This window comes from Spermophilus citellus (genome assembly GCF_964194105.1).
Source record: "Spermophilus citellus genome assembly, chromosome: 4".
NCBI lineage: Eukaryota > Metazoa > Chordata > Mammalia > Rodentia > Sciuridae > Spermophilus > Spermophilus citellus.
In genome coordinates this window covers 5,550-26,147 of record NC_138185.1, presented here as the reverse complement: position 1 = coordinate 26,147, position 20,598 = coordinate 5,550, and the positions used below count along the sequence as shown (strand labels likewise).

Sequence of the window (20,598 nt, the reverse complement as noted above, 5' to 3'; positions counted from 1 at the left end):
TCACATCCTGCAGCTGTTGGTGCACTGCTGTTTCTTAGACATCAGCAGTTCTAATAGCTGTGCCATACTACCTCACTATTGTTTTAATTTATGATTCCCTGATGATATGGGATGCTGAGCATCATTTTGTATAACTATGTGCCATCTTTTACAGAGTAGGAAAAAAGTGTGTGTGTGTGTGTGTGTGTGTGTGTGTGTGTGTGTGTTTGTGTATGCATGTGTGCATATGTGAGTTGTGTGTGTGGTGCTGGGGATTGTACCACAGGGCTCACATAAACTAGGCAAGTGCTCTACCACTGAGCTAATCCCATCCTTTAAAAAATTTCCTAGGCTGGGCTCAAGTTTGCAATCTTCTTGCCTCAACCTTTTCAGTAATTGGGGTTGTTGGCATGCAACAGTGCACTTCGTAAAAAATTGAACTTTATAAAGTCCATGTTATTGGTATTTTTTTTTTCAGTCAATTGGTATTTGGTATTGTGAGTTAAAACTCATCAGCAAGGACTGGCGAAGTAGCTCAGTATTAGAAAGTTTGTACAGCATGTGTGATGCCCTACATTCAAAACCCCCCAAAACAAATATACACTACCATTACTAAATCTAAGATTACATAGATTTTCTTATTTCTTTCCAGATTTTTTTTTTTTTAGTTTTATCACATTTTAGTTGTGGACTATTATGAGTTAATTTTTGTAGGAGTTTCTGTTTGTGTCTACATTCATTTCACTTAATAAGGGTTGAATAATTTGTTCAATCACCATTTTTTTTTAAAGAGAGAGTGAGAGAGGAGAGAGTTAGGAGAGAGAGAGAATTTTTAATATTTATTTTTTTTTTAGTTCTCGGCAGACACAACATCTTTGTTGGTATGTGATGCTGAGGATCGAACCCAGGCTGCACGCATGCCAGGTGAGCACACTACAGCTTGAGCCACATCCCCAGCCCTCAATCACCATTTCTTAAAAGACAAGGATACTGGGTTTCATTTTAGTTTGAATTTCCAAAATCATGGCCTTGAGTAATCTAGATACAGTACTGAATTTCATCCATTTCTCAGGAATGTCATGGGGTGCCCATACACCACTGAATTGAAGCATTCTGTGCTGGGTCCTAATGACCACCAGAGGGTATGTGCCACTTTCATGGATATGGCAGTGTCATAATACTGTTACGGTGGAGTGATAATGCTAACATGTTGTCTGTGTGCAGCCTATAATGCTAATGTATTATCCATAGTAGCCTTTGATGCTATTGTGACCATATGTGGCCTCTAATACAAATATAGTGTCCACAGAGTAGCCTTGAACACTAACAGCTTCCATAACAGCTTCCATATTAATATAATGTCCACATCATGGCCTCTAATACTAAAATAATATTCATAACATGTCATCAAAAACTAATATAATAGCTACCCTGTGGTCTCTAATCCAAATATAATATACATACTATAACATCTAAGGCAAAGTAGTATCTCCCTGTGATCTTTAATACTAATATGATATCCATAGTGTAGCACCTAAGGCTAACATAATAGCTGCCCTGTGTCCTTTCATGTTTTTATGGTATCCATAGCTATTATGGTTTAGATATGAGTTATCCTTTATAATATTAATATGATATCTATAAGAGCTTTTAAAACTGATATAAGAGCTGTCCTATGTGGTGTTTAATGATGATAGTATTTTAAAGCTGATATTATATCTTTCCTATTCCCTTTAATCTTGATAACTTATCCATATTAATATATTTAACACTGACAAAATGACTGTACTATGGCATTTTTTTTACGTCTTTTTTTTTTTTTTAGTTTTGATGGATCTTTTAAAATTTCATTTATTTATATGCAATGCTGAGATTTGAACCTAGTGCCTCACACATGCTAGCCAAGTGCTCTACCACCAAGCTACAACCCCAGCCCATACTGTGGCCTTTAATACATTTATAATGTCCATATTATAGCATGTAAAACTGATATAATAGCTGCCTGTTGCCTTTAACATTAATAGCTATACAATGTGTATAAAACTAATAGTTTCCCATGACCTTTAATACTTACATATTATCCATATAATAGCATCAAAAATTGATATTACTTGCCCTGGAGTTTAATATTATAGCCTCAATGTAGCATCTCTAACTAATGTAATAGCTTCCCTATGGCCTTATATAATCATTCTCCTGTGGCTTTTAATATTAATACAATATTCATATTATATCATCTAATACTAATATAATAGCTGGCAATGTGCCTAAGGTATTAATATGATATCCACATATAGCATCTAAAACTAATAAAATAGCTGAATTTTTTGTCCCTAATACTTATAAGAGATCCATAGTATAGAATCTAAAATTAATAGAGTAGCTGCTCTGTGGCCTTAAACACCAATATGACATCTATTTGTAGCATCCAAAAGTGACATAATAGCTTCCCTGTGGCTTTATTGTTAATAAGATAACCATACTATAGCATTAAAAACTAAAATAATATCTTACCTTGCAGCCTTAATATTAATATGATATGCATACTATGGCATTAAAAATTAATGTATAGGTACCATGTGGCTTTTAATATTAAAATGCTGTGTATTTTACAGCATCTAAAATGAATACTATACACACACATACACACACACACACATACACAAACTATAGCTTCTAAAACTGACAAGGTGGTTGCTCTGTGGCCTTTAATATTAATATGATACCCATAAAGTAGCATCTAAAACTATTATGATAGCTGCCCTGTAGGGTTTAATATTAATATTATATCAATAATAATAATATAATATTCATACTATAGCATCTAAAATCAATATACACACTGTAGCATCTACAACAGATATATTAGCTGCACTGTAGCTTCTAACATTAAAATAATTTCTGTAGTATAGCATCCAACACTAATATAATAGCTGTATGATGGACTTTCTTACACCCTCTCCAAAAAACAAAAACCAAAAATTAATAAAATAGCTGCCACCTGACTCTTAATGTTTTATCCTTACTATAACACAGTAAACTAATAAAATAGCTGTAGATAGTAAAGACTGAGCTCATGAGGTTTCAGAGGAAAAGGCCTCTGTTGGAAATTGGATGAGAGGCCATTCTTGTTATATTCTAAAAAGTTGTCTACAGTTTGCCTATGTTCTGAGATGTTCTGTGAGGCTAAATTTAAAGGTGATAGAGTAATTAATCTGGCAGAAGAAATTTCAAGGCAACACAGAATTCAGGCAGTGACATGAATATTGCTGGCAGCTTTTAGCCAAATTTGGTATAATAATCAAAGATCATAAAGCAGAGCAGGAAGAGCACCTTTTAATTTGGTCAGAGTTAAACTAAATGTGTGAGTCAAACTGGAGCTTAGGAAGTTGTAATTGTTAAAACATTCTGACCACTAAAGAGATGCTAAATACTTTGCCCAGAGACAATAGGAAATAAGCCTTGAGTGCATCTCAGGAATTGGCAAAACCATGCCAATTTCAGGCTCAAAGTTTTAATTTATCTTTTTTTTTTTGTACCAGGAATTGAACCCAGAGGTACTTAACCACTGAGTCACATCCTCAGCCTTTTTAAATATTTTATTTAGAGACATGGTGTCACAGAGTTGCTTAGGGCCTTGCTAAATTGCTGAGGCTGACTTTGAACTTGCAATCTTCTTGCCTCAGCCTCCTAAGCTGCTGGGATTAGAGTCAGGCACCAACCTGCAGCTGACCCTTGACTAGGACAGGACCTCCTGGGAAGGGGTACCTGTGCAGTGTCCAGAGGTCATCTGGATGGAGGCAGGAAGCCCCTCCTTATTTTCTGTGCTCAGCCCCTATGGGGAAAGTTGTCTACTCTCAGTATACTGACTGCCAGCCCCCCTTCCCTTCCACCTATCTGACTTTGTCTTGGATTACTCCAAGCTTGTTGTATGCTCACTCTGTCAAAGGGCCAGCTGGGCCCAGTGGGCATAGGTGAGACACCATGACCAAGTGGAGTATCATCTTCTGTACATTCCTGAGGGACTCTCCCTGCTGAGATTAAAAGAGATATTTTGGCTGTTCCAAGGTGTGGATGGCAAGAGGGGAGCTGAAAGAGAATATGAGGGGTGGTTTGTTCAGCCCTGGACTTTCTGGGATCCAGGGCTTTGGGGACATAAAATATGGGTGGAAAATATTCAAACCATAGCACCATCCTTTTATATCAAAACATGGGATGATGGGCTCTATTTTAGCTAAAATATGCAAATGTATGTTGAATAACCAGAACAGTGAATTTCAGAGGTTGTGCATCAGGACTAGGTAGTGGCACAGCTCTCTCTACAACACTAAACAAGCTAATCAATCAACAGAATCCAAGCTCGGGATGCATTTGCTACCTGTGGAAAAGAGATGAAATTAAAATTTGGGATGGAGGTATGAAGCTGTATCATAATGTCCTCTAAGCTAATCAGAAGTGGGTCATAGGGACCCTAATGGCAGTCACCTCCAGGTTCTCCCCTAGATGTAGTTCTTTGGGGATCCTGGAGTTGCCTCCATGTTTATCTGTTGTATCCTTGGAAGCTCCTATGGATGGACAAAGATGCAGGCCTGGGTTGTTGTGCTTGCATTTTTCTGAGTTTACCACCCACATCCATAACTTTGAAATCTCTTTCCATAGGCAGCAACTGCATACTGAGCCTGAGTTTATCAGCTGCATATACAGGTTTTTCTATTCAGAACTCACTTTTCCCTCTGTGAGGTATGCAAAGGTAAGGGCAGTCCAGTTTCCAGACCGGAGTAGAGACCTGGGGGAGCTCAGAGACACCAGGGCCTCCATGGCATAGATTCGTAGCAGTTATGCTGTTTGTTTACCCATTGAAGCACATCCTGATTGCTTAAGCTATTGGGGCATTGTGAATAGAACTACTATATGTAATTGCATGCTGTTATCTAGATATACATTTTTTAAAGAGAGAGAGAGATAATTTTTTAATATTTATTTTTTAGTTATTGGTGGACACAACATCTTTGTTTGTATGTGGTGCTGAGGATTGAACCCAGGCTGCACATATGCCAGGTGAGCGCGCTACCGCTTGAGCCACATCCCCAGCCCTAGATATACATTTTTGAGGAAGTTTTCTATATTTTTAGGATTGTGTGGTGACACCATGTCTAACTTTAGGGAAAATGCCTAGTTTTTTTGATAGTGTTGAACTGTTGTGTGCTCTTACAACAATGCACAAGAGTGCCTGTGGCTGCTCATCATCCTCATGGTTGATACTACACTTAGTAAAGACCTTAGCAGCTCGGTAGGTGTGCAGTGCACCTTGGGGTCTTAGTTTGTGCTTTCCTCATGACAGGTGATACTAAGAATCATTTCTTTGCTTCTTTGCCATGTCGTATATTTCTTGTGAGTTGTCTGTTTATGTCTTTACCAATTATGTTGTCTTATTGTTGAATATCTCACTACATTTTTTTACACAGTTTGCTTTAGACATATATCTTCCAAAGATTCCCCCAGTGTTTGACTTGTCTTTTCATTTTCTTTATATGATTTTTTTTTACAGAGAAATTTACTACAGTCCACATCAGGTTTTCTTTCATGGATTTCTTGTTGTTATTGTTTGTTTGCTTGGTAGCTGGTATTGAACCCAGAGGAGCTTAACCACTGAGCCACATCCCCAGCTTTTATGGATTTTTTTGCAGGGGCTACATATAAAACCTTATAATGAAACATGTGGTCATGCACATCTTCTGGAGTTTTACAGTTTCCCATTTTAAATTCAAGTCTATGGAGTATTTTGTTAGGTTCTGGCATCCATATGTGTGGCTTCTTGAAGTGTGTTCTTTTGCAGTCAGTGCTGTCTAGTCTAGGTTTATAAACAGCTTCTTGGGAATTTCTGGAATGCACTGAATCTTCAGATAAGGTTTGAGATAATTTCATCTTAATTATATTATTGAGACCTGAGCAAAGACTATCTCTGCATTTATTTATATTTCATTTGATATCTTTATAAACATTTCAAGATTTTCTGAAAGTATGTTTGTACTTTAAGACTTACATGTAAGTACTTCAAATTTGGGGTCTCTATTTTAAATATTAATGCTTTAAAATGTTTCTTATTCCAGTTTATAAATTTCACTGTTTCCCCTACATGATGGCTGAAATATAGGAAATCAATGAAATTTTGTCTATGGGTCATGTACTTTGCTGCTTGCTATCTCCATCCATTCTGATCAAGACATAGGATGCTGGGCTCTATTTCTTTTTGATTTCCAAAATCATGACCTGGAATAGTCAGAACTATGAATTTCAGAGCTTCACTGTGCCTAGCACAAGGGGGTGTAGCTCTGAACAGCGAACACCCAGCACCCAGCATCCTGCACTGCCCACAGTGGCCAGTGGGGACACTCAGAACAACCTTCTCTGATCAACTGCTTTTGGGGGCTGTGTTCTGTGCCCTAATCATACTTCCTTCTCCTGGGGACCCATATAAGAGATGCCACATCTAGGGACTCCTAGGGGCTTTATATAAGGTGTAGACCAGAATTTTTTTTTTTTTATCCTGGGAACACACCTAGAAAGATACCATAGCCTGGGGATGCCTGGTGGATATGTCTATGGTGAGGACTAGAGCTTCCTTCTCCCTGACACCTACCCATGGAGACTCCACTGTGGAATCAGGATGACTGAGATCCACTTGAGGAAAACATGAGGAAGAAGCTTCTTGTGTACTGCCTGGTGTGCTGAGAAGGAGGTTCTGCCATGTTCTTTACTTTCTCAGGTAATATGTTAGCAGAACTTATTTTACAACAGTATTTCTTACTGAGGCTTTTGCTGCTCATTATCATGGTATGTCAATGTATTTTGTGTGGCTTGAGTGTCTGAGGACACAAATGCCCCCTCAAGATGGTGCAGGGAGGGCCCAGTGCCTGGAGTCTCATTGGGGCCTGAGGGTAAGGGCTCATGAAAATGCAGTAAGAAGCTCTCAGGAGCCTCTAGGGTGAGAGATGCAAAAATTATGATGGATTGCACTACCCAGAATCCTGGATAACTGCAGAATCCTCATTGCAGTTACCAGAGCCTTCTGCAGTGAAGGCAGCATGGGTCAAATGACAGACTGTGCTACCCATAATTCTTGGGGACCTGCAACTTGCAGAGACCTCTGCAGAGAGGGCTGTATTGACAAAAAATCAAACTATGCTGCCAATTACTTTTGGGTGCCTGCTCTGCCCAGGAGCCACTGGGGGTGAGAATTTTAAAGGCAGAATACCAGACTTCAATGCTCAGAATCTCTGGGGATGCATACATATCCTGTAACCCTGTAAGTCCCAGAGGATTTGGTGGTGATGGTTTTGTTGGTAGAGCTCACTTCCTAGAATCTCCAGGGTCCCAGGGAAAGCATGGGGTCTTCAGCTCCTGTGATGCTCAGCAGGACTGTGCAGGGCAAACACTAGACTGCATTACCCAGAACCCTCAGGGACTGCAGCTCCAAGAATCCTCTGTGATGAGTGGGCAAACCATTGAACTGCATTGCCCACAATCCTAAGGGGGAATTTTAGTTTCAGAATTTTCTGCAGTGAGTAGGAAAAACATAGGACGATATTACCCACAAATCTTGGTGCCAGCAGCTCTCAGGATCCTCTGTTGTGAGGACTGTTGGACTGAGAGCTTAACTACAGTATCCATAATCCTTGGTGGGGTGTGTTGCCGAGGTGAGTATGCAGCCTGCAACTCCCAGAGGCCTCCCAAGTGAGAGCTGTGCACTATGCAGGTCAGACTACACTACCTACAATTCCTGGGGACACACTTGTGAATGTGCTGCCTGCAATTCCAGGAGGCTTCCACAGTGAGGTCTATCAGTACCAAGGCAAGCATGTGGCCTTCAGTTCTCATGGCACTTGCAGTAGGGAAATGCAGGCAAAACACTAGACTACCTTATCCAGAATCCTCAGGGGGAATTGCAGTTCCCAGGATCTGCTATAGTGAGGGCTGCAGGGTAGGGAGGTAAACTACAGTACCTAGAATTCTTGGAGGTGCCCCGTGTCCATGTGGCCTGGAACTCTCAGAGGCTTCCACAGTGAGGGCTATGGAGGCAGAGGGCAAGACTATGCTACCCAGAATCCCTGGAGGCCTGCAGCTCCCAGACACCTACCTATTGAGCACTGCCGGGGCAAGCTTTGTATTGCACTACACAAACTCCCAGGGGTGTCTAGAGAGGCTTGTGCTACACAGATCCCAGAGTTTTGATGGTGAAGTCCACTTAGGTAGGATGGACTGCACAACCCAGAATAATCAATGGCCCACAGCTCTCAGAGACCTCTGTGGTCAGGGCTGACTGAGTAGAACTGACTACAATACTCAGAATTCCTGGGGGCTCTGAGCTCTAAGTAGTCACTTTACAGTTGAACATAGCACCAGGCTATAATACCCATGATCCTTGGGGGCTTGCAGCTTCCAGAATCCACTGTAGTGATGGCTGCATGGGCAGAACACCAGACTACTCTGTCCAGAATCCCTAGGGATGCCTGAGTGACTGTGTAGCCTGCAATTTCTAGAGACCTCTGGAGGGGGGGGGCGGCATTGTAGAGGACTAGATTACACTGCCCAGAATCCTGGGTTGGTGTATGAGGGTTAAAGTGCTATTTGAAGCCCCCATAGGCTTCTGGAGTGAGGGCTGAATGGTCAGAATTCCAGACTACACTGTTCAGAATCACTGGGGGTTCCTGAGTAGCCTGCAGCTCACAGAGGCCTCTGCAGCTGGGCTGCATTGTAGAATACAAGACTGCACTACCCAGAATCCTGGGGTTATGAGGGTAAATGTACTACTTGTAGCCTCTGGCTTCTGGGGTGTGGGCTGCATGGGTAGAACAGCAGAGTCCACTGCCAGGGTCCTCCAGGTTGCCTGGGCCTGCACATGGCACACAGCTTCCATGGTCCTGAAGGGCAAAGATGGTGTGGGCAGAGCACAGGACAGACTGAATGACCTAGAATGCTCTCAGGGGCTACTGGGAATTTGGTCTGAGCTCAGGTTCTTCTAGCCTCCTACAGTGGTCTCCCTGGGCTGGGAATTAACAGATTTTCTTAAAATTCCTGATTCTAAAATGGGGCAGACCCTGGCTAAGTCAAAGGCTTCTGGGACTACATGTCCCAGAAGCCTTTGAAGTGGTCTCTGCCCTTGGGCGCCTGAGTGAGGGTCTAGACTCCCTGTGGAAGCCTCCCTCTGTGCCTCTGCCCACCTGGCTCAGACTGCTGCAGCCCTTGGCCTGGTGGAGTGCAGGGAGGGGGTCTCCTGGACTCCATTTCTCCTCTCCTGAGATTCCACTACTCATGGTGCCACAGCCAAACCTAGTTACAGAAGTGGGAACAGATTTTATTCAATAACTGCTGAGGGTGGAAGAAGGCACTGACATTCACCAGGTAGCTGGGAGAGGCCCCGCCTCTGAGCCGGGAGCAGCTCGCTGCACGTGCACGTGGCCAAAGGGGCGTGGTCAAGAAGGGGCAGGGCCTCACCGCCATCTTTAATGCTGCCTCCCTGAGAGTGAGGAGAGCTGGTTTCCCACTCAGGACCAGCTCGGGAGAACCCCAGTTCACTGGAGTGTTGGGTCACTCCACAGAGAGGGGCAGAGCTCCCTTCTCAGAGCAGATTGAGAGAGACACCCAGGTTGGGGACCCTCGTGGGCCATGCCTCCAGGGACTCCTGGAGGTCCCTTCTCCTCAGAGCAGCCTCAGCGGACTCTTCGCTTAAAGACTTCGTGAGTCATGGCTCTAGGAATGCCTGGAGTTTCTTTGTCCTCAGAGCAGCCTGAGGGCGACGCCTGTCTTGGGGACCCTCATGTGGCATGTTTCTGGGGTTTCCAGGGTTTCCTGAGGGAGATGCCAGGGTTGGGGACCCTCACAGGTCATGACTCTAAGTAGGCCTGGGGTTCCCTTCTCCTCAGATCGGTCTGGAGGAGACGCCAGTGTGGGGACTCTCTTGGGTCACCTCTCTAGTGATGCCTGGGGTTTCCTTCTCTTCAGAGTTGTCTGAGGAAGACTCCTGGTGTGGGGAGCCTTGTGGGTCGTGTCTCTAGGGACACCCAGGGTTCAGTTCTCCTCAGAGCAGCCTGAGGGAGATGCCTGGTGTGGGGCAGCCCTATTTTGTATTATAGAGACAGGGTTTCACTGAGTTGCTTGGTGCCTTGCTTTTGTTGACACTGGTTTTGAACTCAAGATCCTTCTGCCTCAGCCTTCTGAGCCGCTTAGGTTTAAATATATTACTTCTAACAAAGCCAGAATTTATTAAAAATACATCCCCTGTATTTTGAATAATGAACCATCTTTTTTTTCTTTAATATTTGCTTAGTTTTGTTCAAAAAAAATTATTTTTAGTTGTAGAAGGGCACAATACATTTACTTTATTTATTTTTATGTGGTGCTGAGGATCAAACCCAGTGCCTCACACATGCTAGTCAAGCACTCTACCACTGAGCTACCACTGCCACACATTTTTCTTTTGGTGGAGAGTTTAATTAGCAAGAAGCCACCCCTCCAGGACTCTCTTGCTAAGGCCTCCCCCTCCAGACCCTGCCTCTTCTCTTGACCCCACCAATATTCTTTGGCCCTGCCTGTCCTCCTGAACCACCTTCCCCCTCCTTCCTACCCTGCTTCTCTATGTCCTACTCATGTTCTAGGGCCTGTCTCTCCCTCAGGTCTCACCTGTCTGCCAGGCCCTGCCCCCTTGTGGCTCATTATCCCTCTCCTTCAGACCCTGTTTCTCCTCCAGATCTTTTCCTTCTTCCTGTCCTGCCCCTCCTCCAGACCTCACCCTTCTCCTCTTTTTACTTTTTTCACTTGCACATGGACACAATGCCTTTATTTTGTTTGTTTATTTTCATGTGGTGCTAAGGTTTGAACCCAGTGCCTCACACATGCTAGGCAAGCCTTCTACCAGGGAGCCATAACTCCAGCCCAATCCTCCTCCTCTTTAAGACCCTGCCTCTTCTCCAGACCCCACCCATCTTCCAGGCCCCCTCCTCCTCCTGACATTCCCTCCACCTCCTCCAGAATCTGTCCCTGCTAGTCTAGGATGAGCAGCTCCCTGGCTGCTGTGCTAATTGGCAGTATATTTGTAATGGTGCACAAATAACGTCCGTTGTATAAACACTGACATCCTGCATTGGATGAATTATCTTGACTGTATCAGAATTTTATATTCCATAAAATAACTTTAGAAAAGTCACCTTTCTCTCTTTTTATTTTCTCTATAGATCATGAACATTTGAAATAAAATCAGAATTTGTTAAAAGGCAGATGATAGTCAGCCTTGAGCCCTGATGATCCCAGCATCCCACCCAGTGGGGGAACTCTAAGTACCATTCCAAGGTTTTGGTTTCTAATTGATTCATCTTCTTATTTTAGAGTTATTTTGTATTGTAATTCCCCATGGCCTCCAGGTCTCCAGTTCTGTGCAGTAGGTTTTTCCAATTCAAATTTTTGATTAATATTCTTTCAGTTTTCTACAGAATTTTTAAAATATATTTTTTTAGTTGTCAGTGGATCTTTTTATTTTATTTATTTATTTTGTTCATTTATATGTGGTGCTGAGGATTGAACCCAGGGCCTGACACATGCCAGGCAAATGCTCTGCCTTTGCACCACATTCTAGCCCTTAATAGAATTTTTAATTCTGTGGACTTCTATTTTTTTTATAAGGAATATTTTTAAAATTACTTTTAGCTTACTTTGTTTTTGATTGAGAAAATTGGCTTGTTTGAGAGAATTGTATTGTTTTGAAATGCTCATAATCAAATGATTTTAATTAATTTCCACTTATTAGGTATCTTTGGAGAGTGGATGTGCAGCTCAGTAGCAGACCACTTGCCTGGCATGTGAGAGGCCATAGAGTCCATCCCAGCACCACATACACACAGAAGATGTCTTTGACAGGACTCAAGCATGAGAGGTATGCTTTAAAAAGATCATGTATTGGGGCTGGGGTTGTGGCTCAGTAGTAGAGCACTCACCTAGCACATGCAAGGACCTGGGTTCGATCCTCAGCACCACATAAAAATAAGTAAATAAAACAAAGGTATTGTGTCCAACTACAACTAAAATAAAGATTTTTTTTAAAAAGGTCATGTATTCCCACATACATACATATACCACAGTGCCTCTTCCAAATTCATATGAAATTATTCTAAGAAAATTTCAAATCAGTTTTAAAAGAGAAGAGGGATGATATTTTTAATGTTAACTATTGATATTTCATATTTAAAACCACTATAGATGAAATCTCCTGAGATGCAAATCATTACCAAATGTAAGAGACAAGTCAGTAGCTGCTTTTTTGCAATTCAGATACATTTACTAAAAATAAGCTTTTTTTAAAAAAAAAGATATTTTTTCTTCTTTAAAATTTAGAAAGCATGTCCATATGTCCTATTAAAGTTCTATATTCATCAGAAAGTTCTCTTATTCCTTGCATACAAAGGGATGGGCCTTCTAATGAGCATGATACTTTATATTGTCAGGAATTCTTGTGGGAGAACTCTTTGTTTTGCCTCTGTTCAAAATATTATTTAAAAATGTATCAGTTTGCTTTTGATTTTAGAAATTTGACTTTCTTTCGAAATTATGTATTTATTAGTATTTAGAGTTATTACATGTGGGAAATGCCATGATTACATTTTATTCTAATGTTATCCTAATGTTGTGTTAATAATTTCCTAAGCTAGATTATGTTCATTTTTCTTATCAACAGTCAATAAAGCCTTTTTTGTTGTTTTGATGGTATGCTTAATGTGAACATGCTTTATGATGTGACACCACTGTTCATGATGGTCTAGGTATGCAATACACTATAAGGAGAGTGTTTTGATTCTGAGAGTCTCAAGTGTTTTAGGTCCAACATGTTTCCTTAAGAGGAATGATTATTCATTTTCTATTTGATTACACAAATAAGACACAACTTCTTTTTTTTTTCCTTTTGTGGTTCTGGGGGTTGGTCCTAGGGCTTCTTGCATGCTAGGACATCTTTCTAACACTGAGCTACATCCCCAGCCCCATAGATCCTTTAGTTGTCATTAGCTTCAAGCTGAGCTAGTGACAATAAAATTACTTAGAATTTCAACTAGATTTAGACTCATGCAAGAGTTTGGGCATCCATAGCTCCTTGTGATTTCTAAAAGGTAGAGTTTCCTACAACACAGCAGCATCTAATATCACTCCTGGACTGATCTGACACCTCGGCTTCTCTTGGCTCACCACTTCCTGTAGAGGTCTTGGAGGAAATGGATGTTCTTTGACTATTTGTCCCAGTGCAAATATTTGATTATATTGCTGCTAAAATGTATTCATAGAAATAAAATAGAGACAAGGATTTTTTGGGATAAGTGATTCAGTCACAGTGAGTCAGTTTGCCATTAGAACATTTTTTTATAAAGTCACTCTTTCAGGAAAGTTAAACCAGGAGTTAAAATAAAATCTCCAAAATGTCATATTTTTCCTCTGTAGTGATCACGTTTTAAGAAGGAAAACCTAGAACCTAGTGACAACATAAAAATATAATAAGTTAACATATGTTATTATTTCAACATGAAATATGTAAAAGAGGCATATACTTTGAATTTTTTTTTAAAAAATTAGTTGTAGTTGGACACAATGCCTTCATTTTCATTTATTTCTTTTTATGTGGTGCTGAGGCTCAAACCTAGCACCTCACACATGCTAGGTGAGTTCTGTATCACTGAGCTACCATCCCAGCTCACATACTTTGAAATTTATATTAGTTTGAACTATTTGATTTTTGTGTTATAAATGTTCATAATAAAATACAGAACTAGCTAAGAGTGTCAGTTACTAGTAATTAACTGTATGAATAATTAAACAAGTAGGTGTTTGAGAAAATATAACCATGTCCTAAGGTTTTACTTTAGAGTAGTTTAATCTTTTTTGGGGGAGGTTACTGGGCATTGAATCCATGGGTGCTAACCCTAATCCTTTGGCATTTAATATTAATATTTACCCATATTATTGCATCAAAAAGTGATATAATAACTGCCCTGTGGACTTTAATACTAGTATAAAATCAATACTATAAAATGTAAGTGATATAAATGCTACCTTGTGACTTTAAGTACTTACACTATATCCAACTATTATAAAATTGATAAAATAGCTTCCCTGTGTCAATTAATACTAATGTAATATCCTCATTCTAGAATCTAAAGCTAATATTGTATCAGGAAAGTGACATTTAACATCAATGTGGTATCAATACTATAGCATGACAAACTAATGTAATAGATTCCCTGTGGAATTTAATACTAATATAATATCCTAATACACCATGTAAAATAAATATGATAGCTCTACTGTAGCCTTTAATACTGATGTTATATCCATTCTAAAGTATTTTATACAAATATATTAGCTGTCCTGTGAACTTCATGCCAACATGATATCCATATTGTAGCATCTAATGCTAATATAATAATATCTTCCCTGTAACCTTTAATATTTACCCATACTATTGATACTATAATGTAATATCCAGATTATAGCATCTAAGACTAATATACTATCTGCCCAGTGAATTCCAGTAATAATAAAATCTCCACAGAGAAGCACATAAACTTAATATAAGAGCTGTTTTGTGTCTTTTCATGATCATATGATATCTATAATATGCAATCTAAAAGTAACAGTAGCTGACTTTGGTTTTTAATATTAATGTAATATGCATACTATAGCATCCTAAAGTACTATAGCAGCTTTGGTATGGATATGGTATATCCATACCAAAGCTTCTAAAACTAGAATAATAGTGCCCTGTGGCCTTTAATGCTAATAGGTATTCATACTACAGTATTTAAGGCTGATACAATAGCTGAATTGTGGTCTTCCATATCAATGCAATGTCAATATTATAGCATATGGAACTAATGTAGTAGCTTCCCTATGACATTTATATGCCAATATAGTATCTAACCTATTCACTTTAATACTAACATGATATTTGTACTGTAGCCTCTGAAACTGATATAATAGCTAATTTATCATCTAAAAGTAATATAGTAGCTGCCCTGTAACTTTAAAACTATTACAATTTTTATAGTATAGCATCAAAATTAATATAATAGCTTCCCAGTGGCTTTTATATTAATATGATATCTGTGCTACAGTATATCCAATACTAATAAAATAGTGTCACTGTGGCTTTAAATACTAATATGATATCCATGCTACTGCAACTGAAGCTAACATAATAGATGATTTTTGTCCTTTAATCTTACTATAATATCTATATAATAGCATATATTACATAATAGATGATTTCTGGCTTTAAATATTAATATTATATCCATAATATAGCATCTTAAATTAATATTACATATGTCCTGTCTCTTTAGGACAAATATTATATCCATACTGTTGGATTTAAAACTAGCATAATAGATACCTTGTGGACTTTAATACTAATACACTACCCATACTGTAGCTCCTAAACTTAATATAGTAGCTGCCTGGGCCCTTTAATATGATATGTAATATGATAAACATATTGTGCTCTTTAAAACTAAAGTAATAACTGCTCTGTGGCCTTTAGTGCTAATATAATATTTATAATATACCATGTAAAACTAATGTAATAACTTCCTTGTGTCCTTTAATATTGATAGTGTAGCATCCAAAACTAATATGATAGCTGCCCTCTAGACTTTAATATCATAATATTCATACTGTGACCTCTAAATTTAATACAATAGCTGTTCTTGTGGCCTTTATTATTGGTATGTTATTCATACTATAGCATGGAAAACTGATTAAATAACTGTTCTGTGGCCTTTAATATTAATATGATTTCCATATTATAGCCCAAAAAAAACTGATATCAGAGGTCTTTATTACTAATAGATGCAAACTATAATATCTAAAACAAGTAAGTAGCTGTGCAATAGAATTTAATACTAAGTGACATCCATGCTAAAGCATGTTAAACTAATAGCTCCCCTGTAGCTTTTGATACTAATATTATAGTCTCCAAAACTGATGTAACAGATGTCCTGTGGCCTTTAATATTAATGTTACATCATTCCTATAACCTGTGAAACCAATTTAATAAGTATCTTATGAAATTTAATATTCATTTAATATCCATAATATAAATCTAAAACTGATAAACAGGTGCTCCATATAAAACTGGTAAATAGGTCCTATAGTATTAATATGATATTGTATCACCTTAAACTAATATAATGTCAGCTTTGTGGCCATTAAACTAATATGATATTTATAGGATAGTATTAAAACCAATAAACTTCCATGTTGACTTTAATGCTAACATGATATCCATACTTGAGAATCTAATAGTACATAATTATTGACCTGGAGTGTTTAATTCTAATATGATATTCATATTGGAACATCTGAAACTGATGCAATAGTTGCCCTGTGGCCTTTGATATTTATATGATATCCATCCTATAGTATCCAAAGCTAATAAAATATACCTAATAAAATATACCACAGCTACCCTGTGGCCTTTAATATTAATATAATATCCATACTGCAGCATTTAAAATAATAGATGGGGCTGGGGATGTGGCTCAAGCAGTAGCGCGCTCGCCTGGCATGCGTGCAGCCCGGGTTCGATCCTCAGCACCACATACCAACAAAGATGTTGTGTCCGCCGAGAACTAGAAAATAAATATTAAAAATTCATTCTCTCTCTCTCTCTCTCTCTCTTTAAAAAAAATAAAATATATAAAATAAATAAAATAAAATAAAAGATGCACTGTGGCCTTAATATCATATAATTGGTTTGGATATGCTCATGTGTGAGACAATGTAAGAAAGTTTAAAGGTGAAATGATGGGTTATGAGAGCCTTAACCCAAATTAGTAATCCTCTGACAGGAATTAACTGAGTGGAAACTGCAGGCTAATAGTGTGTAGCTGGAGGAGGTTGGTCATTGAGGCTGTGCCTTTGGGGTACTTATTTGGTGAGCTATGCCTAGGTTCTCTGCTTCCTGATCACCACACTCTTCTGACCCACCTTAAGCCCCAAGGAATGGAGTTGGCCATCTATTGGCTGAGTTCTCTGAAACTGTGAGCCCCTAAATGAACTTTTCCTCCTTTAAAATTGTTCTTGTCAGATCCTTTGGTTAAAGTAGTGAAAAAGATGACTGAAACAATAACATACATGACATAGATCTAAAACAAATACAATAGTTGCCCTGATGCCTTTAATACTAATATGCTATTAAGAGTGTAACATCTAAAACTGATATATAATAGTTTCCCTGTGACATTTAATGTTAATATAATATTCATGCCATAACATCCCAAACTAACATTATAGGCTCCCTATAGCCTTTTATACTAAAGTAATATCCGTACTATAGCATTTCAAGCTAATATAATATCTTCCCTGTGTCCCATATAGCTAATGTAATACATACTATTGCATCTAAAATTGATATAATAGCTGCTCTGTATCCTTTAATATCAATAGAGATCCTTATTATAGCATCTTAACTTGATATAATAGTTGCTCTTTGGCCTTAATATTTATATGATACCCATAATAGCATCTAAAACTGATAAAATATTAGCCCTGTGGCCCTTATAGGTAATATGATACCCAAACTATATCTCCTAGAACTAATATAATAGCTAGACTGTGGCATTTAATATTAATATTTTATCCATATTATGCACTCTGAAACTAATAAAATAGCCCCCTTGTCATTTTAAGTAAAATATCCATATGATAGCAATAAACCCTATAATATAGCATATCCATATGATAGCATATAAAGTTATCATAATAGCTGACCTCTGGCATTTAATAGTAATCTGTTGGGCTGGGGATGTGGCTCAAGCAGTAATGCACTCGCCTGGCATGCTTGATATGGAACTACAGATCTTGTTTTCCCAGCTGGATTTTGGTCTTTTTTTGGTCCCATCTCTTCTTTCTATGCCCCTATTTATCACTTGTAGAATGGAAATGTTTAATCTATGCCATTATATATTGGATTATGTAGCTTGCTGTGATTTTTATGGGGTCTCATGCTGACTTTTCCTTAAGTTTCAGAAGAGGTTTTGGACTTTGACTTTTGGGGAATACTGGAACTGTTAAGAACATGTGGACTCCTGGATATGAACTCAATGTATTTTGCATCATGAGATGGACATGAACTTTTGGGGGGCCAAGGGCACAATGTTATGGTTTAGATATGAAGTGTTACTCTAAAGCTCATGTATGAGAAAAGGTAAGAAAGATTTAAAGGTGAAATTATTTGGTTATGAGAGCCTTAACCTAGTGAGTGCATTAATCCACTGATAGTGTTTAACTGGATGGTAACTGTAGGAAGGTAGTGTGTAGCTGGCGAAGGTGGGTCACTGCTGGCATTTCTTTGGATTGTATATTTGTCTCTGGTGAGCAGAACTCTCTATCTGCTTCCTCTTTGCCATGTCTTGATTTGCTTCCTACCTCTGTACCATTTGGGCAAGAGCCATGGAGTTGGTCTTCTATGGACTGAGATCTGGAAAATATAAGTGTCAAATAAAATTTTCATTCTCTAAAAATTGTTCTTGTCAGGAATTTTAGACACAATGACAAAAAAGCTTACTAAAACAATACTGTACTATCTAGAAATAATAGTGGCCCTTTGGCCTCTTATATCAATAATATAGCATCTAAAATTAATAGTTACCCTGCAGTGTTTAATCAAATTATGATATAAATATTATAGCATCCAAAACTAAGATAATACCTTCAATGGCTTTTAATACTACTATGATATCCATGATATTACAACTAAAAGTAATATTATAGCTTCCCTGTGGCCTTTAATATTAATGTAATATCAATAATGTGGTCACAGGGTAGCTATTATATTAGCTTTATAGATAACTGTATGGATATTAATATTAAATGTAAGGAAAATAAAAAGAGACAGAGAAGATGCAGAGTCAGAATGACAGAATGGCAGAATGGTCAAGCTGCCAGCTTTATTTATATCAATAGGTTGCATTTGGTCATTGCCATCAGTAATATACTATTGTTTCTTGTGTCATTTGGAAGGTTATAGAGTTAGCAACGTTATGCAGCTTATTCCTCAGTTACATTCTACAGTTACAATATGCAATGTTAGAAGCTTTGTGTAGCTATCAAGAAAGTTTATTGTTTACAGTTACTGTTAGGTGTGCAGGTCCATGAGCATGGGAGCTTGGTGAAACATTTTTATTGTATAACAAGAGTGTTTCTTTATTCCCAGGAGCTGTGTGCCTGCGATCAAGGTTAAAGCTGATAAGACTCTAGCAGAAAGCCTTCTAATGCAGGGCATTGCTACAGCAGGTAGGCATCCCGTGTCTTTGCACAGAAGTTTTCCTAGCATCCAGGAATTCCTCATCTTGGCACAGAAACTTCCTAGCCACCAAGCATGCCACATTCATGAAGCCATCAGAGACCCCAGTCCCAAACACAGAACCCTTGTGGGCCAAAGGGAAGCTTTAAGGCCAAAGGAAAGCTGTTATATCAGTTTTACATTCTATAATGTGGATATAATATGAGTTTTAAAACTGAAGAGCTGCCTGTGACCTTTTAATACAAACATGTCATCCATACTATGAAATTGTAATGGATATAATAGCTCCCCTGTGAACTTTATAACTAATATGGTATCCATATTATGGCATCAAAAACTGACATACTAGCTGAAATGTGTAATTTAGTATTATATCCATACTGTGGAACTAAAACTAATAACGTACCTTTCCTGTGGCCTTTCATATTAATATAATGTCCATATTATAGCATCTAAAACTAATATAATAGCTGTCCTATGGCTTTTAGTACTAATATGATATCCATATTATAACATTTGCCAAGGTCCCTTAATATTAATATGATATTGATAAACTAGCACCTAAAACTAATAAAATATTTTCCCGTGGGCTTTAATACTTTTTAAAATTTAATATATTTAAATATATATATTAAATATATATATATATATTAAATATATATATATATATATATATATATATATATATATATATATTCATAGATACCATCTAAAAACAATATATTAGCTTCCCTATGGTCTGAAATATTAATATAATATTCATACTGTGACATATAAAACTAATATAATAGCTACACTGAATTTTTTAAAAATATTGTTTTAGTGGGATATGGAAACAATACCTTTTTTTTTTTTTTAAATGTGCTGCTGAGGATTGAACTCAGTGCTTCACATGTGCTAGGCAGGCACTCTACAAATGAGCCACAACCCCAGCCCAACTACCCTGTGACTTTTAATAATAATATAACATCCATAGAGTAACCCATAAAACTAATATTGTAAATTCCATGTATATTATATTAATATAATCATTATATTATTATTATATTATTATTAATTATTAATATGACATCCTTGTTATAGTATCTAAAACTGAAGATCTCTTCTATGGCCTTTACTATAGCTATTAAAAGTGGAATAATATCCAATAAAAAAAAAAAAAAAAAGAAGTCTAAAAAAAAAAAAAAAAAAAAAAAAAAAAGTGGAATAATAGTTTTCTTGCAGCCTTTAATACTATACTAACATGATATCCATACTCTACCATCTAAATATAACAAAATAGC

General features: G+C 37.9%; 1 long non-coding RNA gene across 1 annotated transcript in view; it reads left to right on the top strand.

The window, feature by feature from the left end:
* The window catches only part of LOC308646601, a 127,465-nt gene extending 108,159 nt beyond the window's left edge, over nt 1–19,306 (top strand). Inside the window, exons 2-3 of the long non-coding RNA XR_014021432.1 lie at nt 18,034–18,217; nt 19,226–19,306. This is a non-coding gene — a long non-coding RNA (uncharacterized lncRNA). The remainder of the gene's footprint in view (nt 1–18,033; nt 18,218–19,225) is intronic.
* The last annotated feature ends 1,292 nt before the right edge of the window (nt 19,307–20,598 follow it).